Below are 19760 nucleotides of genomic sequence, written 5' to 3'. Positions count from 1 at the left end.
TTCTTAATCATCATATATGTCTCCCAAGTATCTCAATTTTTAAATTTTATCAAGATAACCCAAAGGGCTTGAGGTTTGTTTCCCAAGGAAACCCTAATTCAACTGTGCTTTGACAGTGCCTTGCTCATGAAGCAACCTCAACCTATGATCAAATTTAATAAAGGGAAGTTATTTAATTTATTATTTTATACATATATGAGCTTATGTGAGTATCCTCAATCATTCATTCATCAAGATTTGAAGTTTGGCCTTGAGAAGTTGACTAGTCAAGTCATCTGACTAAACTGAAGATCACTGAGACACAACTTGTGATGTGTTTGTAAAATGAATATGATCCCAAGAGAAAACATGTTCTTAAGAACAATATTAACAACTTTCATGTTCATCAAAAATCTATTTGAAACTTGTAAGGTCATCATGCATTTTAAAACATTATAGGTCATTTTGACTGAAACCCTAATTTTGGGTTAACTCCCCAAGGACCTAACTTCCTTAATTTTTATGATTTTGAGGTGAGACCAATTGAATTGGAAATATTAAGATGTCTAATTAAAATGTTATGTTTGACAAAATTCCATAATCCTAAAAGAAACACATTTGATAATACAAAACATTATAGGTCACTTTGGACCAAAGTCATTGAATTTGAAAAATGTCCAACTTCAAGTGCCCATACCTTTCTCATTAAAAATCCAAATGATTCAAAATTTGAGTCTAAATTGATCATCTTGAAAAGATATAAAACTTTGATGTTGGAGGTTTTTCCATTTGAGGCTTGCATCATTGAAACATAAGGGCTTGAAGTTGCTTGCTTTTGATGAAAAATTTCAAAGGGAACTTAGACATGTTTTGTACCCAAAACTTCACAACCAATTTTCATAAATTTCCAAACTCCAAATGAATTTTTTCCCAACATGACTTTTGTTCCTCATTTCAAGGGCTTTCCAACCATTACTCACAATAACTTTTTGGACTTTCCATGTCTGGTCGGAGAAGATGGTGGTTTCCACCACCATCCCCACGTGAAAGCCTTGGAACCTTTGGATCATGATGCAACGTTCTAATCGCGGCCTTCCAATGTTTTGACTTATTTTAATTACATGTGTTGCGCGCTTGACCAAGGATCATCCTGTGAACGCGCCTCTGAGCCCTCAGATCATTGCCACGTCAATTAATTCCTTTTATTTTCAAAAATTCATAAATATTTTATTTGAAGTCACAAAAATATGAGACCAATGCCAAAAAAATTCTTGAAAAATCTAGTTTCATATTTTGATTTCTAATTATTTTTGTGACTGCATTTAATCTTTTTTGTGAATTATTTGGTTTTTAATAGTTTTATTTCATTTTAAAATTCTTTTTGATATTTGAAAAATCCCAAAATATTTTCTTAACACATATGGATCATGATAAGTCAATGAAAAATATTCTCATAAATTTATTAATTGATTTGAGATTTATTTGAGATTTTAATTCATATTGTTTTATTTTTATTGTTTTTAATTATTTTAAAATAGTTTCTGATCTCAAAAATTGTTGAAATTTTTTGTCAAAGCTTGTTTGACCATGTTAGACCTATGAGAATTTAATTGTACTTGTTGAAGTTGATTTGAATTGAATTTGAGGTTTGACCATATTTTGTTCATTTTATTTTACATTTTATTTTAATTCAAAAAATACCAAAAAAATATGTTTGACTTGTTGACTTGTAACCTTCATTTCTCTTCTGTTTAGCATTGGTTGATGATGATTTGGTTCACTTTTGACCAATTGTATTTGATATTTGATTTCTCTTTTCATTCATTTCATCTTCATCTCTTTCTTTTTTTATTTTAGCCAATGAGTTAATGTCTTATGGTTGGTCTTGACAAATGAGAGGTTTAACCTTCTTTGATCCAAATCAAACTCAACTTGATCCAAGATCAAGTGAGTTGCTTTGTGTCCAAGATAGGTTGCGTCTTGGTCAAGCAAAACACCTAAAGTCCATACAAGGCCTTTCTCTTTTCTTTTGGAATGGTAAGTTTTTGGAGCTTGGCTTACTAGTCATGATCTCTAACTTGTGTTTATTTGCCTATAGTTTTATTGACCGACCTCAGATAGGTGTGACTACTACATTAGTCCATTTACGATTGCTTAACATAGCGCTAAATTTGAAGGAGAATTGCGGTCCAAAACGCAGCGGAAATAAAAAATTTCTCCTTTAGAGATCCTTACGAATGGTCATGATCAGTGATAGAATATTTACCTCTTGTGACGGTTGAAACCTTTGGTGCAGATCTCTTGTGACGATCAAAACCTTTGATGCAAATCCACGAAGCGATCACGAACGTTGAACAATGACAACGTCTCTACTCAGTCCACACGAACGGGTTCCTTCAATCTCAGTGCTAGCTGGTACGAATGAAGGCTTTGAGTGAGAGAGAGAGAGTGATAGAAAACGAAAATAATGGAACCGCGCTTAATGCTTCTGCACAAGGGTTCTATTTATAGAACCACTTGTGTGGGCTTCAAGCTAAAAGCCCACTTAAGTGTATTTTGGCCCATATCTTATAATATGCCCAAAATCACTTAAGCCTATGGTACCTTACCATATTTCGTATTCTACTCAAGTACACCGCACCTTACGATGTTCTATAATTCACTTAAGGGCACCGTACCTTACGGTATTCCTTAGTTACTCTATCTCTCATCAATCCGTCCTTTGTGTGTGACCCTGTAGGTTTTCGCGACGTTCAGACCTTATGTGCCTCACTTTGGCACCACAGATCCGCTTAATGGAATGTCGTATTCCTTAATGCCCGGATATCAGTCGACATCCAGTGCAACACTGTTTTCAGATATAAATCCTCCCTTGCAAGGATCAGGACAAGGGGGCAACATAAGGAACACTACTCAGAACAGAACCATGTCGCTGTCGAACACCTCAATAGTGGTGTTGAGAAAACAAATGGACGATAGTAACCATGAATTGGTTAACATTTTGACCAACCATATGGGCACAGTCTTCAATCCACTAATACAAGAATCTGCTGAAACAAACAGACAGGTGGCGAACCAATTGACGCGTTTATGCAATTTTCTGGGGGCACCGGCCTGACAGATAACGCCAACGATTAGACCGACTGTTCCTGTGCAGATAGAGATAGGGGCAGCGGAGGAGGAGACAGTCCACGAAGGACAAATCATTAGATCCCTGCAACATCAAGGCGTCGAATTAGGAGTTGCGGGACGTAACCAGGTGGTAATGGTCAACCGATAGTAGAATGCTGATCAAATCGTCGACCAACACCGACAAGAAGACTTGGCGGTGGAAAATAATTTGACAACTATTGTCGAAAGGATTATGGCTAGAAATGGCATGGGTGCTACGTTACAAAGGCCATTATACATTTCCCCATTAGCTGAATTTATTCTCCAAGTTGAGGCACCCAGGGGGATGAAAGTGCCTAAGTACACTAAATTTGGGGGAGAGTCCGGTGAATCGATAATAGAGCACGTCGCCAGATACTTAACAGAGTCAGGGGACATAGCTCATAATGAATGTTTAAGAGTAAAAAACTTCCCTCCTCTCTGACCAAGGCTGCCTTCACATGGTTTACTTCGTTGGCCCCAAGTTCCATCGACTCATGGGCCAAATTAGAAAAGAAGTTCCATGAACAGTTTTACGAAGGACACTCCAAAATTAGTTTGGCAGAATTGTCTAGTATTAAGAGAAGGTTCGCTGAGAGTATAGATGATTATCTGAATCGTTTTAGGTCTTTAAAAGCTAGGTGCTTCACACAAGTGCCAGAACATGAACTAGTTCAAATGGACGCAGGAGGTTTAGATTATTCCATTAGGAAGAAGATAGATCCAACTTTTGTGAAAAGTATGTCACAATTGGCTGACAGAGTCCGACATCTAGAACGATTGAGGCTAGAAAAAGTTAGGCACAATAAGTCTAAGAAAGAAAAGGTAGCGTTTGTCGAATACGACGCGACAGACCCAATATGTGAGGCCGATTATACTTCATCGACCGAAGTAGAAATCGACATGGCTGAACTAAAGCCAGGGTCCGCCTATGAGTGTCGCTCATTGCTGCCTGCGCAAGGAAAGAATCCTGTCGAAAACAACCCAAAATTCCCTTCGAAAACTTATACTTTCGACGTGTCAAAGTGTGAGGAAATTTTTGACTTGTTGGTCAAGGATGGGCAGATGGTGGTACCGCCTGGTACTAAAATACCACCGTTGGATCAAAGACAAAAAAGAGGGTTTTGTAAATATCACAACTATCTTGGTCATAACACCTCTAATTGTTACTTTTTCAGGGATTTGGTTCAGAAAGCGATTCAAGAAGGCAGGTTGAAATTTGCTGGCCGTAGGATGAAGATCGACGCTGATCCTCTTCACCAGGAGGAAGCCCTGTTCGTAGAGCCAGTCGAGATCAACATGGTCGAGATCAGCGAATATGATGAGGCCAACATGCTAGAGCAAACCGAGGAAAGCCCATATGTCGATATAGGTAAAGTTTACCTAAGGGCTGATGAAGACTTGGTGGATTTTCTGTATCGCTGCAAAAACAAGGGTTCACAAGTGTGCCTGTGCCCAAGGTGTGGTGCTGTCACCGACAAAATAGCAGCAGAGAACTTCCAGAAGCTGCAGTTGGGTAAGAGCAAAAGGAATGTGCCAACCAGGGGTTACCAGAATGAAAGAGGCTCAAAAAGGGTTGTGGGAAATAACCCAACAAGGCCTAAGAGCTACGTGTCGTCGGCTAATGCTCCTAGAGGTACTTGGATCAAGCCTCAGGAAAGACAAGACACCCCACAAGGGGTTGTTGCTGATACTAGAGGAGGTCTAGCAGTAAACTATAGGCGTGAATTCAAGTCTGAAAGGAGGACTCATATCTCTGAAAACTATTTGGGAAAGAACCCCATGACAAGGACTCAATGGAGACGATTTCAGAGGCGTAAACAGGACTAAAGAGACGCTACAAGAGGCATGACCAGCGAGGCGAATACTGGGAAGAAAATTGTTGTGAAGGTCGACACAGCGGCGAAAGAACGGATAAGAAAGTACGTCCGTCGACCAGCTGAAAAATGTTCTGATGAAGTGACTGATGACTTCAATTCAGAATCTGAAGCAAGCCTCGACATCCTGGTCAACATGGTATCAATCCTACCACAAGAATACAAGTGTGTGACTGAAGTCGAAGGGTCGGTGGACAATGCTGATGCTGAAGAAATGGATTTGCACCACCAAGATGCTATTTTGTGCTAAACGATGGTGCTGCTGAAAGCCAAGAGGCAGTGTTTGAAAGACCAACGATGAACATGAAAAACCATTTGAAACCACTGCTGATCAGGGCAAAAGTGGAAGGCGTAACCGTCAACAAAATTTTGGTTGACTGTGGTGCCACGATCAACATTATGCCACACCATATTCTGAGGAAGGTTGGCAAGTATGATACCGACATCAGGTCTAATAACGTGGTCTTGTCGGACTATGGAGGAAACACGAAAAGTACCATGGGAGTAATTATGGTGAATGTTATAGTAGGTTCCGTCCCCAGACCAACACTATTCATGGTGATAGACGCAAGGCCAAGTTACAACTTGCTACTTGGCAGAGAATGGCTACATGGCGTCGGAGCTGTACCATCTTCAGCACACCAAAGACTGGTGATTTGGAGAGAGGATGGGGTGGCCGAGAATATCGAGGCAGACCAAGGATATTTTATGGCCGATGTGAATAATGTCAGCAAGATGGAGTTTGAAAGAAAGCTGGCCAACATCTCTCCTTGCTTCCCAGCTGAGGATGTATATGCCAATCTAAGTGAAAATTTTGTCTCTCTAACTCTACATGAGACTAACGGCTTCATTTGGGATGTGGAACGCCTAGATGATCCACCATACACAGGTATCCGACCGACAGGCTGGAGGGATGCCAATGATGATGTCTGAGTTAGAAACTTTAAGAAAGATTTCGGCATACGTTGCCGAGAACAAAATAAAGTCGGCTATAGAGGCTGAAGAAAACATGGCTGTTGAGGCTTATGCGTTGAATAAAGGAGGGCATATGGCTATTGGGCCAAAACCCCCAGACAAACCAACTTTGGCCAAAGGGGACTTCGACATGCAGCGTCTGGATTGCATTTACGACAGTGAACCTTTAGGGTTCGAAAAAGACCCAAAGGCACCATGGAGAATACGACCAAAAGACCCCTTGGAAGAAGTCGACCTTGGCGAGAATGGCGAGAGGAGGCCAACATATATAGGCGTCAACATCGTCAACAAACTAAAGTCTGAGGTAATATCCATACTTAAAGAATTCAGAGATTGTTTTGCTTGGGATTATAATGAAATGTCTGGTTTAAGTATAGACTTGGTCGAGTTAAAGCTGCCCGTAAAAGCTGGAAGAAAGCCAGTGAAACAAACACCCAGGCGTTTCGCCCCAGAGATCATGGCAAAGATAAAAACGAAGTAGAAAGACTCCTGAAAAGCAAGTTTATCCAAACTGCAAGGTATGTCAAATGGTTGGCCAATATTGTGCCAGTCATAAAGAAAAATGGGTCTTTAAGAGTGTCCATTAATTTTAGAGATCTAAATGTTGCCACCCCAAAAGATGAATATGCCATGCCCGTGGCTGAGATGCTGGTCGATTCGGCCGCTGGTTTTGAATATTTAAGCATGTTAGATGGTTATGCTGGATATAACCAATTTTTTATTGCAGAAGAAGACGTGCCGAAGACGGCGTTTCGATGTCCAGGAGCCTTAGGGACGTATGAGTGGGTGGTCATGCCATTCGGCCTAAAAAATTCCGGAGCAACATACCAGAGGGTAATGAACTCAATGTTCCATGACTTCATTGAAGACTTCATATAAGTCTATATTGATGACATCGTGATAAAATCAAATGGACAACATACTCACGTCGACCATCTCCGAAAGGCCTTCCTGAGGATGAGGAAATGTGGATTAAAAATGAATCCATTAAAATGCGCTTTTTGTGTGCAGGCAGGCGACTTCCTTGGTTTGGTGGTTCACAAAAAGGGCATTGAAGTAAACCAAAGCAAAACAAAAGCCATTATGGAAGTCAAGCCTCCGTCGACCAAAAAGGAGTTGCAATCCTTTTTGGGAAAAATAAATTTTCTTAGAAGATTCATATCAAATCTAAGTGGCAAAACAAAAGCGTTCTCCCCACTACTTCGACTGAAGAACGAAGAGTTCAAATGGAAGAATGCACACCAAGAGGCTTTCGACAAAATCAAAGAGTATTTGACTAAGCCTCCAGTATTGGCCCCTCATGTTAGGCACATGCCAATGAGATTGTATATCGCAGCCTCAGAATCGACTATAGGAAGTACGTTACTCCAAGAGGATGAAAATTGTGTCGAAAGACCGGTGTATTACCTTAGTCGAATGCTTAATGATCCTGAAACTAGGTATAGTGATATAGAAAAACTATGTCTATGCCTGTATTTCTCTTGTACGAAATTAAAGCAATATATCAAGCCTGTTGATGTTTACGTATCATCTTATTTTGATATTATTAAACATATGCTATCTAAACCATTTTTGTATAGTCGAATTGGGAAATGGGCTTTAGCGTTAACAGAATACTCCTTGACATACGTACCCTTGAAAGTGATGAAAGGGCAGGTAGTAGCAGACTTTCTGGTCGACCATTCAATGGTCGAAATGGCACAGAATTACGTAGATTTAGTACCATGGAGGCTATACTTCGATGGATCAAGACATAAGCATGGAGCTGGGATAGTAGGAGTCATAATTTCTCCAGATGGAATTCCAGCAGAGTTCAAATACAAAATCGAAGGGATATGCACAAATGATGAAGCAGAATACAAGTCATTGATCACCGGACTTGAACTACTGCTGGAATTTGGGGCAAGGAATGTCGAAATTATGGGAGATTCGGAGTTAGTGATTAAACAATTATCAAAAGAGTATAGGTGTGTTAAATAAAATCTGATCATGTACTTCATGGTTACCATCAGACTGCTCAAGAGGTTTGAGCAAGTCAATCTCCAACACATACCACGACAAGAAAACCAAAGAGCAAATGATTTGGCACAGGAGGCTTCAGGGTATAAAACGTCGTAAGACCAGGACGAAGAGATCCAAGTAAGAGAGAAAGTACGGGCGACAGTGTTGTCACCGTCAGATCTGGCGATCATGAAGCTTGGGGCAGTAGATAAAAATCATTTTGAAATTTTGGCTGTCGACGACGAGGGAGGGAGTGATTGGCGTAAACCGGTAGTCAATTACTTACGTAGTCCCGGGGGGTCGACAGATCGAAAGATAAAATATAGGGCCCTTAGCTACGTCTTGGGGAATGATGAATTATTCAAAAAGACAGTCGAAGGAGTGTTATTAAAATGCCTGGGGGAAAGTGAAGCATATGTGGTTGTGTCGAGCATACATAGCAGGGCGTGCGGGGCACATCAAGCAGGTTTGAAGATGAAGTGGCTCTTGATGCATTCAGGAGTTTATTGGCCTTCAATGTTGAAAGATTGCATTGAATTTGCCAAAGGTTGTCAGGAATGCCAATTGCATGGGGGCATACAGCATGTGCCTGCGAGCGAGCTACATACAATTGTGAAACCCTGGCCATTTCGAGGATGAGCGTTGGACGTTATAAAAGAAATAAAGCCAGCCTCGTCGAAACAACAAAAGTATGTGTTAGTCGGTATCGTCTATTTCACAAAATGGGTCGAAGCCATAGCATTACCAAATGTAAACCAAGAAACTGTGATAGACTTTGTCCAGAGTTACTAAAGGTGAATGGCGATCCAAAACGCAGCGGAATTTAAAATTCTCCTTTAATGATCCTTACGAATGGGCATGATCAGTGATAGAATCGTTACCTCTTATGGCGATCACGAACGTTGAACGATGACAACGCTGTCATACCCCGATTTTGCTCCTGAATCTTTTATGTTTGTTTAGCATGCTTGGCCTAACCTTACTTTGGTTTTATATGAGGATTGGTCTTGGTCATCTGAACAATCAAGCTTCTTGTGTTTCAAGCCACTTGCTAGTCGTGTTATTGGTTCATGGATACTTTGTCAAAACCTTAACCTTATGGTCTCATTTCAAGGCCTTGTTCATGTACATTATCAGTCAAGTTATTTTTCAAAAGTCAAACATCTAAGTCATAAATAAACCAGTGGTAAAACCAAATTTCAAATCAATTTCAAACCATTTCAATTCATTTCACATCATTTCTAAACCATCACATTTGATTTTACATAAAAAAGGGGGGTACAAGTCTTGACAATTCTGACCAATTGTTGACTTTGGTCAACAGTTGACTTTTTGGTCAACTTTGACCAAAGTCAATCCTATGTCATTGGTCATCCCTAATCACTAAATGGCTGGCCATAACTCTCATTCCATATCCAAAATCCATATCCATTGTCATTATCTATTTGGAACCAATTTAAACCAAACCAAACCATTTCTCTCTCTCTAGTAAAGTTAAGGTTCAACCATGGGTTGGTGCTGCTGCTACAAACCCACATTACTCATCATTGTTTTCACATTCTTCTTTTCTCAATCATTCGCAGCCAAATTCTCACTTCCTTTCGTTTGGCCTCTCCCTGCTAAATTCTCATTCGGTAATCAGACTCTTTCCGTTGATCCAACACTCTCTCTCATCGGAAACGCTGCTAACAACGGTTACAGCTTCGGTTTTGTTAGAACAGACAAAGCTGCTTACGGTGTTAATAAGTTGAATGTCGTTGTTCATAACAAAACTGAAGAGCTTCAACTTGGAGTGGATGAAAGCTATAATTTGTTCATTACAAAAGCAATTGGTTCTGGCAAAGTGACCATTGAGGCAAATACTGTTTTTGGTGCATTGCGTGGATTAGAGACATTCAGCCAATTGTGTTCTTTTGATTATTCAACAAAATCCGTACAAATATACAAGGCACCTTGGTCCATCCAAGGCAAACCTAGATTTCCTTTTCATGGCCTCATATTAGATACATCAAGACATTATTTACCAGTTAATGTTATTAAGCAGATAATTGAATCTATGTCATATGCCAAACTTAATGTTTTACATTGGCACAAGTTCAAATTTACAACCAGAGCAGAGCAGCTTGCTTATCCGTCCACCTAACTCAAATGTGGAATGATGTCTCTTGATGGATAGAGCAGCTGTGAGTATGCTCAGTTCTGTCAGTACTAGAATCGGTAGCCCTTTTGTCCACTCTGTACAGATGAAGCTGATCATTCATGTGGGCTTTGGGATATGGAGACGGATATCCATTGTTTTCTGCGGGTCCTGTTACATGATTAACAAATTTATATTTGTAGGCAGCATTGCATGCTTTATTCTTCTCTCAGAAGTCTTGTATATTACCAACCTTGTGGTAGCTCATGAAACATGACCATAAATCACACATCAAAATCAGGTCCTGCATCTAACCCACTTGCAGCATGAGCAGATTACCATGAACCATACGACCTGAACCTACAACAGACACAAAAAAAAAAATGGACAGTTAGAGGAACTGAGTTCGTTGCTGCAGAAAACAGAAGACGATTATAACAGACAAGTGAGAAAATCCCAAGCCAAATCAGATAAAGGCAGGAAGACTCAAACAATATCATGCCAAGTCCAAGTAGCCTAATACTGCACCAAGCAAATGTCAGCAGTCAGGTTGCAGTGAAAACAAACCACCCTCCAAGGTTGCATACTAATTGAAGCCAAGCCAAACCTCCAAAGCCATCACAGGGATAAGTCCTGCACCAACAAAACGGTAACCAAGTCTAAAATCCTGTCGAGGCTCGCTACTGAATCTAATGTCATTGTCCTGAACTGTGAACACAGTGAGTTTACTTGGATGTGAAAGCAAGGGGCATTGGCCATGTATCCTGCAGCATCTGTGTCCATCATCAAATATCAAGCAATTAGTGATCACAAAGAGTATACTAACAGTTCACTACTAACACCAATTAACAAAGATAACATGCCATGAGTATGGTTCGGTGATTGTGCTCAATACCTGCAGTCCACACAACACGTTGCCAAGCCAGTTGCCTTGTCGTGCCTTGCTGCAATGCCGGACCTGCACAAGCTCAAAACCAGAAACAAGAACAAATCAGTGCATAAATTATGCAGGCTTAGTGCAAACACATATCCTATCCATCCACACCACGAGATGTGCCTTAATATGGATGTAATCATGATTATCAGCAGACAGACCAACTCAAACCTACCAAACATGGACACCATCACCAACAACAACCATCTTCGATTCCAGGATACTGATGAAGTTATCGAAGATGCTGCTGAAACTTCCAACCTTGACCAATCCATGGGTGGTTGCGAACTTGTTGATTCAAATGACAAAACCAGCGTTGATTACTACTTTGATTCTTACTCTCACTTTGGGATTCATGAAGAAATGTTAAAGGACACTGTTAGAACCAAAATTGAAATTTATCCGACACCATTTTCACTGCAGTAAAAAGGTAAAGGTTAATTAGCTCACAGTAATTTTTAAAACATCAGAAAATTCAAGAGTTCCCAATTTGGCATCCAGACAAAATTAAAAGGAAAAGCACAGATTCAGATTACCTTTTCCTGAACAAGCATCAAAGAGGCAATCCGAGTCTGAACACCAAAAAGGTACTTTGCAGGATGCTCCTTTGAACACCAAATATACCCTTGAAACCCTAATTCGCAAAGGATAAATAGAGGCGAATCAGCAAAGAGAAAAAAGGGAGAGCACAACAACAAAACCCTAGAAAACGAGAAATCGGAGGCGGACCAAACCCACCAAATCAAAACCCTAAATCCCAAACCAAAAAAAAACAGTATTGGAAAGGAGAAAAAAAGACTCGAGCTCACCTGATTCATTGTCGTTGCCAGAGGTGAGATTCCCGCTTGATGTCTCTTTGAAACCGCGGATTTGTGCTTGTCTTTTGTTTAGCGTTGTTGAGCATCTGAGTTTGATTGAGAACGGGATTAAGAGCGAGATCGAGAGAGAGACTTTGAGAGCAAACGTGAGGTTGCGTTTGGTTGAGATGTGGGTGATTGGGAACGAGATTGAGTGAGATTGTGAGAGAAGTGAGTGAGTTTGAGCGTTGATGAGCGAGGTTGAGCGATTGAGTGAGGTTGTGATTTGAGAGATCGATTGAGGACGCGAGAGCAGAGGGAGTTTTTGTTGAGGGCGAGTGAGATAGAGAGAGGATGACGATTGGGATTCTGGACTTTCCTTCGTTGTCCTCACCTTTTCTTTTCCTTTTTATTTATTCATTATTGTTTCTCTTTTTTTAGCAGAACCTTTAAATCCCAATGTTTGAACGTTTAGAGTTCTCAATAGTCATTAACTATGGTTTATTGGTATTAGTATTAGTTAAGTGCTATTTAGTGTTCCCAAATCCTAACCTTGTGAACCCAACAGCCAGACGGCTGGGTTTGACTTTTTCTGGTAGTCCAACAGATTTTTTATCTTAGTTTTTATTCTAGTGTCTAATATATCTTGGTTTACATATCTAAAATAGCATTAAGATAATAACTAGTGATAAATGGCTTAGTGGAGAGAGGATAGTATCATAGTCTTAAGTGGGGTGGGTTCAATACTCATGTGTGGCATTTCCTTGGTGTTTTATTTCTTTTAGCTATTTTTACTTTCTTTTAGCATTTTCATTTCTCTTTATGTTTATGTCCTTATTATACTCATAGTTTCATTTGTTAATAATGTAAATTTAATTTCATCATTCATTCAAAACCATTTTTTAAAATTATAAAAAATCATACTTTTCTCGATTTAATATCGAGCCCATTTTTTACACCCTTGTAAGTCGATTGCTTTTTAAGCATCGCCATCGACCTCACATAGCTTACTCTTGGGCTTTCTTACAATGAGCCGGTTCCTTCGCACCTACACTCATACGTTGTTTAATGCTCATTCATTTCATTTATTCGATTATTTGATTTGATCATATACTTGTTTATATCTTAATTGTTTGATTAACTGTGGCCTACTTGTATGGTGTATGAGACATATGTTTATATTGTTTGATTGCCATGACAACCCCCATTCATAATAAATGTATCCCTCTCCCATGAAATGTATAATATTTATTCTTTTATTCTTTATTCATCTGTTAATACAAGAAATAAAATGAACACCCGATAACCATTTCAAAACAAGACCAAAACCTCGATCCAACGTCGAGTAATCATTTTTTTTCAAAACCTAACAGAACCAGCACGTATTCATCCACCTTTTTTTTGTAAGTCGATTGCTTTATGCATCGCCATCAACCTTGTAAGTCGATTGCTTCATGCATCGCCATCTACCCTTATCCCTAACACTTCTCCTTGCTCCATTCGTCGATTCTTGTTCCGATTAGGTAGCACCCATTAGATAGAACCCTTTGCATGATAACATAAGGTAGGATTCCCATATCCTTTTGTATGATAACATAGGTAGAATTCCCATTTTCTTTGCATGCTAACATTAGGTAGATATTCCCATTTGTAAATCCTAACACTTAAGTACATATTGCATGACAACTCTAGGGCAGAGCTTCCCCATTTCTTCTAGACCTTTCCGAGCGTCTCCGATCTTGTGGCATGTAGTCCGTCCTATTGCAAAGAGGTAACTGCCTAAGACTCGATTCAGCGAGCTGCGACACCTACTGCTAGGGCGTGAACACATTGCCCACTCTCCTTTGACACAACTGGTGTCCTCCTTTCTAAGTCCATGTTCAGATGGCAACCCCTATGTAGGGGAACTACATCGCCCTGATCCTTGTTCCAGACGAGGTATGTAGGCAGGTGGTCGTGCGAGACCACTCCGGGCACCTTTTTTCCTTTTTTGTGTGTGTGCTTGACAGTTATAGGCTCGAGTTCCCGACTCCCTATTAACTTGTTTGGTTGTTGTGTGCTTGGAAGCTGATGTAAGTCCATCGAGTGGCATTCGGGTTCCAGTGTGCGTGTGTTTTGGTTCGGATGCCGATGTAAGTCCAGTGATTGGCAGTCGGGCTCCATGTTTGCCACCTTTTTGTGTGTAGGTGTCTTGTTTTGTTTGGCGTGCGTGAGCCGAACTACGGCAACTCTGATTCTCATGTTCAGATGAGATACGTAGGCACAAGATGCGATGTCTTGCCGAGTTTGACTAACGACTAACAACTAATCCTTGTTTGCTTTCGCCCTTGTTGCGATCCTTTCTCTCGCCCTCGTTGCGATCGAGACATTCCCTTTCTCTTGCCCTAGTTGCAATCGAGACCCTTATTCCCCGTAGTTAGCTGAACTACGTTTTGCTCTGATTCTCATTCTCGATGAGATACGTAGGCATAAGACGCGATGTCTTAGCGAGCACACTCCTCTTTAACCCATAGGTAGCCGAGCTACGAAGACTCTGATTCTCATATTCAGATGAGATACGTATGCAGTGGATGCGACATCCGTGCGAGTCATTTTTCTCTTGACCCTTTTAGTAAATAGTACATTAGATAAACATACACCCTTTAGACAAGAAACAACAAGAGTGGATCCCGTAGAGTACTACGTATGCGTAGGGGTGCTAATACCTTCCCTTCGCATAATCGACTCCCGAACCCAAGATTTGGTTGCGAGACCTTGTCTTTTCCTTTTCCTTTTCTCCAGGTTTACTTCGAGCGTTTCCTTTCCCTCCTTTGGGATAAATAACGCACGGTGGCGACTCTTCTGTCATTTCTTTCTCGCCGGTTGTTTTTTCGCACCACCTGTATTTTTCGGGTTGCGACAGCTGGCGACTCCACTGGGGACTAGTTTCCCTAAGCGAGTCCCTCCTAGCTTTTGTAGGTTTCTTGTCTGCTGGGTGTTTATTCTTTTGTACAGTTATTTATTTTCAGCATTTACCTGCTTTACCTTATTGCATTCATGTACATATGTTTGTTGTATCTGCTGCTGTTTATCTGTTTATTGGGGTGGGGGTGTTCTATGAGAGGTAAGCCCATTACCCAGGCTTGAGTGTACACACAGATTTTAGAGTGGATGTTCATGAGGCTTGCGTGGCATGTTGCTACGTTAAGTCGTTCGTGAAGAACCACACCCAGACGAGGTTTCTCTTGGATATATTATGTCCTACGGATGTTCCGTAACGACATGATGTTCCTCTAGAAATTGTCGACTCTGGTGACCATTTTCCGAGAACTCAGTCGAGGCCTCTCCTCCGAGACGTGATTATGTTAGCTCTGGTGGGCGCATTCTCGCTGCTCAATCCGAGGACCCCGAGACTGGGAACTTGCTTTAGGATGTCCTGTTGAGGGAAGTCAGCAGAGGTTTTTTATCCCGTAATAATGCCAAACCTTCAGTGGTAAACGTATTATTCTCGACTGAAGGGCTGAAGCTGACAAACTTCTGTTCTTAGAACCTACCTGTGAGGGGAGGGTTTGATCTCTACAGATACGGTTTCTGCCAGTGGTGCTGTGATGGTGACTTTGGTTCAGCCAAATTTATGGACGTTTATTTCTGGGACGCCGGAGTTCTGTCCGTGGTTTATCAGCGGGTTCCGTTTATTTCGGATCCCTGGGCTGAATCTGTGGGTGCTCACTCGGATGGTGACTCAGTTCTCCAGACATGGATTCAGATGCCAGTTGATCAGATTGACTTTGGGTTTCAGATGGTTGTGATCAGAGTTCAAGCCGAAGCTTCGGATCCTGTGTGCCGAGATGCACAGCCTGCCAGTCTTGGCTTCATCATTTGCATCATAGCATGTTTATTTTCCAAAAAAAATAATAATGCATGAAAAGAGTTAACTCGCATGTGCATATCCTTTTCAGGATCATTCATGATAAAATAGCATCCGCATCATATGCATATCATGCACATATCATCCTTGCATTGCAGACATGCTTGGGAGAGACTTCTCACTCTGGGTTTTGACTGAGACTGGATTGTTGATCATCGTCCGCACCGCAACCAGATTGAATCATCAGAGGAGTATGGATCAAGTCCAAGCTGAGTTGGCTGAGATGAGGGCAAACATGGCCCAGTTCATGACCATGATGCAAGGAGTTGTTCAGGGGCAAGAGAAGCTGCGTGCCTTAGCCCAAAGACAGGACATGGCTCAGTTCATGAGCATGATGCAAGGGGTTGTTCAGGGGCAAGAGGAGCTGCGTGCCTTAGCCCAGAGACAGGAAGCTGTGATTCTGCCGCCCAGTCGTGCTTCACCAGAGGGGGTCCTTGTCAATGATCAAGTTACATGTTGTAACTATTCCCGTCAACAACTATGCCGTGGGTGAAGATTTGAGGGGTATTATAATCAGTGGACAGCCCCTTGCTACAGAGACTGTTAATGTCAGAGCAACCCTTGCTCCGGTTCGCCATCCTGGCTCTTCAAATCCTTCAATTTCTAAAAAGCCATCCTCTGGGGCACCCAGAAGGGGAGAGGGTGAAACAAACGTTGTGCACCGTCGGAGGAGTGTGAACAAAGGACAGTATCGGCAAGTTGCTGCTGTGACTATTCCAGCCACTCAAACTCAACAACAATAGAGAAGACCAACTCAGCAATATCAGCATCAACAACATCGTCCTCAGCAGCAGACTTACCGGCCTCCCAATGGTAATCAAGCCAGTACGAGTAATGAGAGGAAGAAGATCATTTTTGATCCGATCCCTATGTCCTATGCAGAGCTGTATCCCTCTTTGATAGAGCGGAACTTGATTACTCCCAGAGACCCGCCGGTTATACCCGTCAACCCTCGGTGGTGGTATAGGCCTGAACAGCATTGTGTGTATCATTCGGGTGCTCCTGGTCATGATGTGGATAGTTGTTTCCAGCTAAAGATGAAGGTTCAAGACCTTGTGAGGTCAGGGATTCCGAGCTTTGAAGACTTAGGTCCCCGTGTTAATCAAGCTTGAAGACGGCAAGTCCCGGGTTGGTGATGGTTATTCTTCTGAGGTCTTCAACGAAGAGGTTTGTTCAAAAGCAGAAGTTGCTGATGCAAAGGATACTGACATTTGTCATCCCTGGTGGGATCTATCGCAATTGGGTCACTGTGGGCGTTCCTACAGTCGTTCATAAGTCAGAGTAATAATCACTTTTTTTAAAAAAAAAACCCTTCTCCCATGCCAAAAGGAGAAGTGATGACATTGTTGGCAACATTTTGTGCAATGATATTTTCATTCAAATAAATTCATGTTAAAACATTTGTTTTTCCATTTGTTTTCCCTTTTCGTTTTTTGCATGAAAGTGGTGATCACAAAAAACCTTAAAAACAGGAATAAAAACAATCTTTTCATCTGCATAACGATTGTCTTATTTGATTTCCAAAAAGCTTTTCATATCAAAATCATTATGCAGGTTGTTTCTTAAACCCATTGAACTCAATGATCTGACGTCATCTCCCAATTGTGAATTCCCTGTATTCGAAGCGGAAGAAGATGATGTTGAAGGGATTCCTGACGAGATTTTCCGACTTCTTGAGCAAGAAAAGAAGATCACTCAGCTGTATCTCGAGAATCAGCAAAACAACCAACTGGGGCATAAAAGAAAAAGAAAAAGAAAATACAAAGAAAGAAGAGGGTGCAAAATCAAAAGAAATCAGAATCAAAAGAAAGAAAGAAAGAAACAAAAGAAAAAATAGCACCCTCAAAGTCCCAAGTTGACTGATGCTGAATTCGATCGAAAAGAAGAGATTAACTGCCATGTGTCATGGTCAGTTATATCAGCGGAGAGTGACGAAAGCACGCTATAAGAAGGTCAAGCCTCGTGTGTTCCGAAGGACCCTGTGCTCAAGAAAGTCTTGTCTTTCGTACCCGATTCCAGGGGCAAGTGAACCCTAAGCTATGAACGCCCATAGGTTGTCAAGAGAGTCTTTTCAGGCGGTGCTCTGAGACTTACAGCAATGGATGAAGAAGTTCACTCGTCCTGTGAATTCCCGATGCAGTCAAGAAATACTTCGCAAAAAAACAAAAAAAAGAACAAAAAGCTCGCTAAGTCGAACACCCCAAAGGGCAACTTAGGCAAAAAGGAGCGTCTCGGTGGATTGAAAACCCGAAAGGGCGATCCAGGCAAAAGTTAGAGACATTGAAAAAAAAAAGAATTCGCATCCCGCTAGATTGAGCACCTCACACTGGGGCAATCTAGGCAAAAATTAGGGATTTGGCAAGTAACTGCATCTTGACAAGACTGTGTTCTATATCTGTCATCCGTCAGGAATCCTCGATGCGTCGTCGACTGAAGCTCTGAATACATCGAAATTCAGAATGGTAGAGTAAGGGTCATTATGTTCAATGTAGCCCTCTCCAATATATATCACCGATTTCAAACTTGTACAGATCTATGGAGTCTCGCCCTTTGCAGACTACCATTCCATCACATCAATTTGAGCTTTTATCCAATTATTTGCACTCTTATTTGTTTCAACTCAACAAACGTTTTGCATGTTTTAATTGATAAAGTATCATTGTTTCTCAAAATAAATAAATTTTTCAAAATTGTTCTCAAACTAAGTGAATATTCACAATGATGGAAGGATACTTAGGAGACCCCCAGTGCTCTCCCAAGGGCGGTATGATTACCAACAGGTAAGACAATTGTTCGTATCTCGAGCATGACTGTATCTTTTCCCTGTAGAACCTCTCATGGTTTCTCCTCAGCGAGATTGCCCAGTGTAGTGTTGGTTGAAGTTGTTCATCTTCATGTCCCGGCAGTGCAGTTTTTTTCTTCCAAGTCCCTATTAGCACCTATAGTGGGGCATCCCCAGTAGAGTGATGTTTGAGCCCTATTGTGGGGCATCCCTAGCAAGTTTGCTGTTTGGACGCTTTTTGTGGGGCAGTCCTAGGCAGAGCATTTATTGAAGACTTCAACTTTCCTCTCTCCAGCAGAGCAGTTTTCCTCCCTCCCTCAGCATGGGTGCTATTCTTGGAAGATTCAGTATTTGGTGGATTGACATCCCAGTACTCCATCATGTCCTCAGATAGATCCCCAGCGGAGTTGTTAGCATGAGGAGCTTTATCAATGCCTATCTATCTTCATCAGAGATCTGGTTGCTTCTGAGTATCTCTGATTTCCAGCACGAGTTGTTGTGGCGCGTCCGCCAGTATGTTGAACTCTTTTCTCCGGTTATGACTGACGATCCCTCCGGAAGCCTCTGGTGGCCTTCCTCCCCAGCAGGATGGTGTTGCTCCCTGATATCCCAGTCTCTAGTGGATTTTCTTGGCTCTCTGGTGACTTTGGTTTTCCCTCCGGAAGAGTGGTACCGGATGGTTGATTCCCGGACCTGTGTGTTGAGCACGTCTGTTTGTCAGCATTCATCATACATTTTTAGATCTCTCCAGTAGATCCTCCCTAACAGATTTGAGATCAGTGTCTCCTCAGTGAGCCTGAAGGTTACTGCCTTCCCAGTAGGGTCTGTGTTGATGGTTTTCCCTCAGTGAGATCCCCAAGCGGATCGGGTTCGGAGAAAATCATCCCCAGTAGAGATAAGAATGGGTTGCCTCCCCTAGTAGGGCAATCTCCAAGCAGTTCGGGTTCGATGGAGTGCATCCCCAGCAAGGTTTGTCTTTCCCCAGCAGGATGGAAGTTGACATGGTTATAGGATCCTCAGCACAGTTCCTGGAGTTCCCCGGTGTTGTCTCTGGAGGAGACGTGTGTTTATGCATTCATCATTTAGATAAGCATAGCATATTGCATCATTAGTGCATAGCATTTCCAGGATCATGGGGCATTGTGTAAAACAAAAAACTCATGCATCAACATTGCAAACATATCCATTAGCCCTAGGCCGTGGTGACCAACCGAGTTTGGG

This window comes from Lathyrus oleraceus, chromosome 7, assembly GCF_024323335.1.
Source record: "Lathyrus oleraceus cultivar Zhongwan6 chromosome 7, CAAS_Psat_ZW6_1.0, whole genome shotgun sequence".
In the NCBI taxonomy this organism is placed as follows: Eukaryota; Viridiplantae; Streptophyta; class Magnoliopsida; order Fabales; family Fabaceae; genus Lathyrus; species Lathyrus oleraceus.
Note: the sequence above shows the minus strand (reverse complement) of the source record.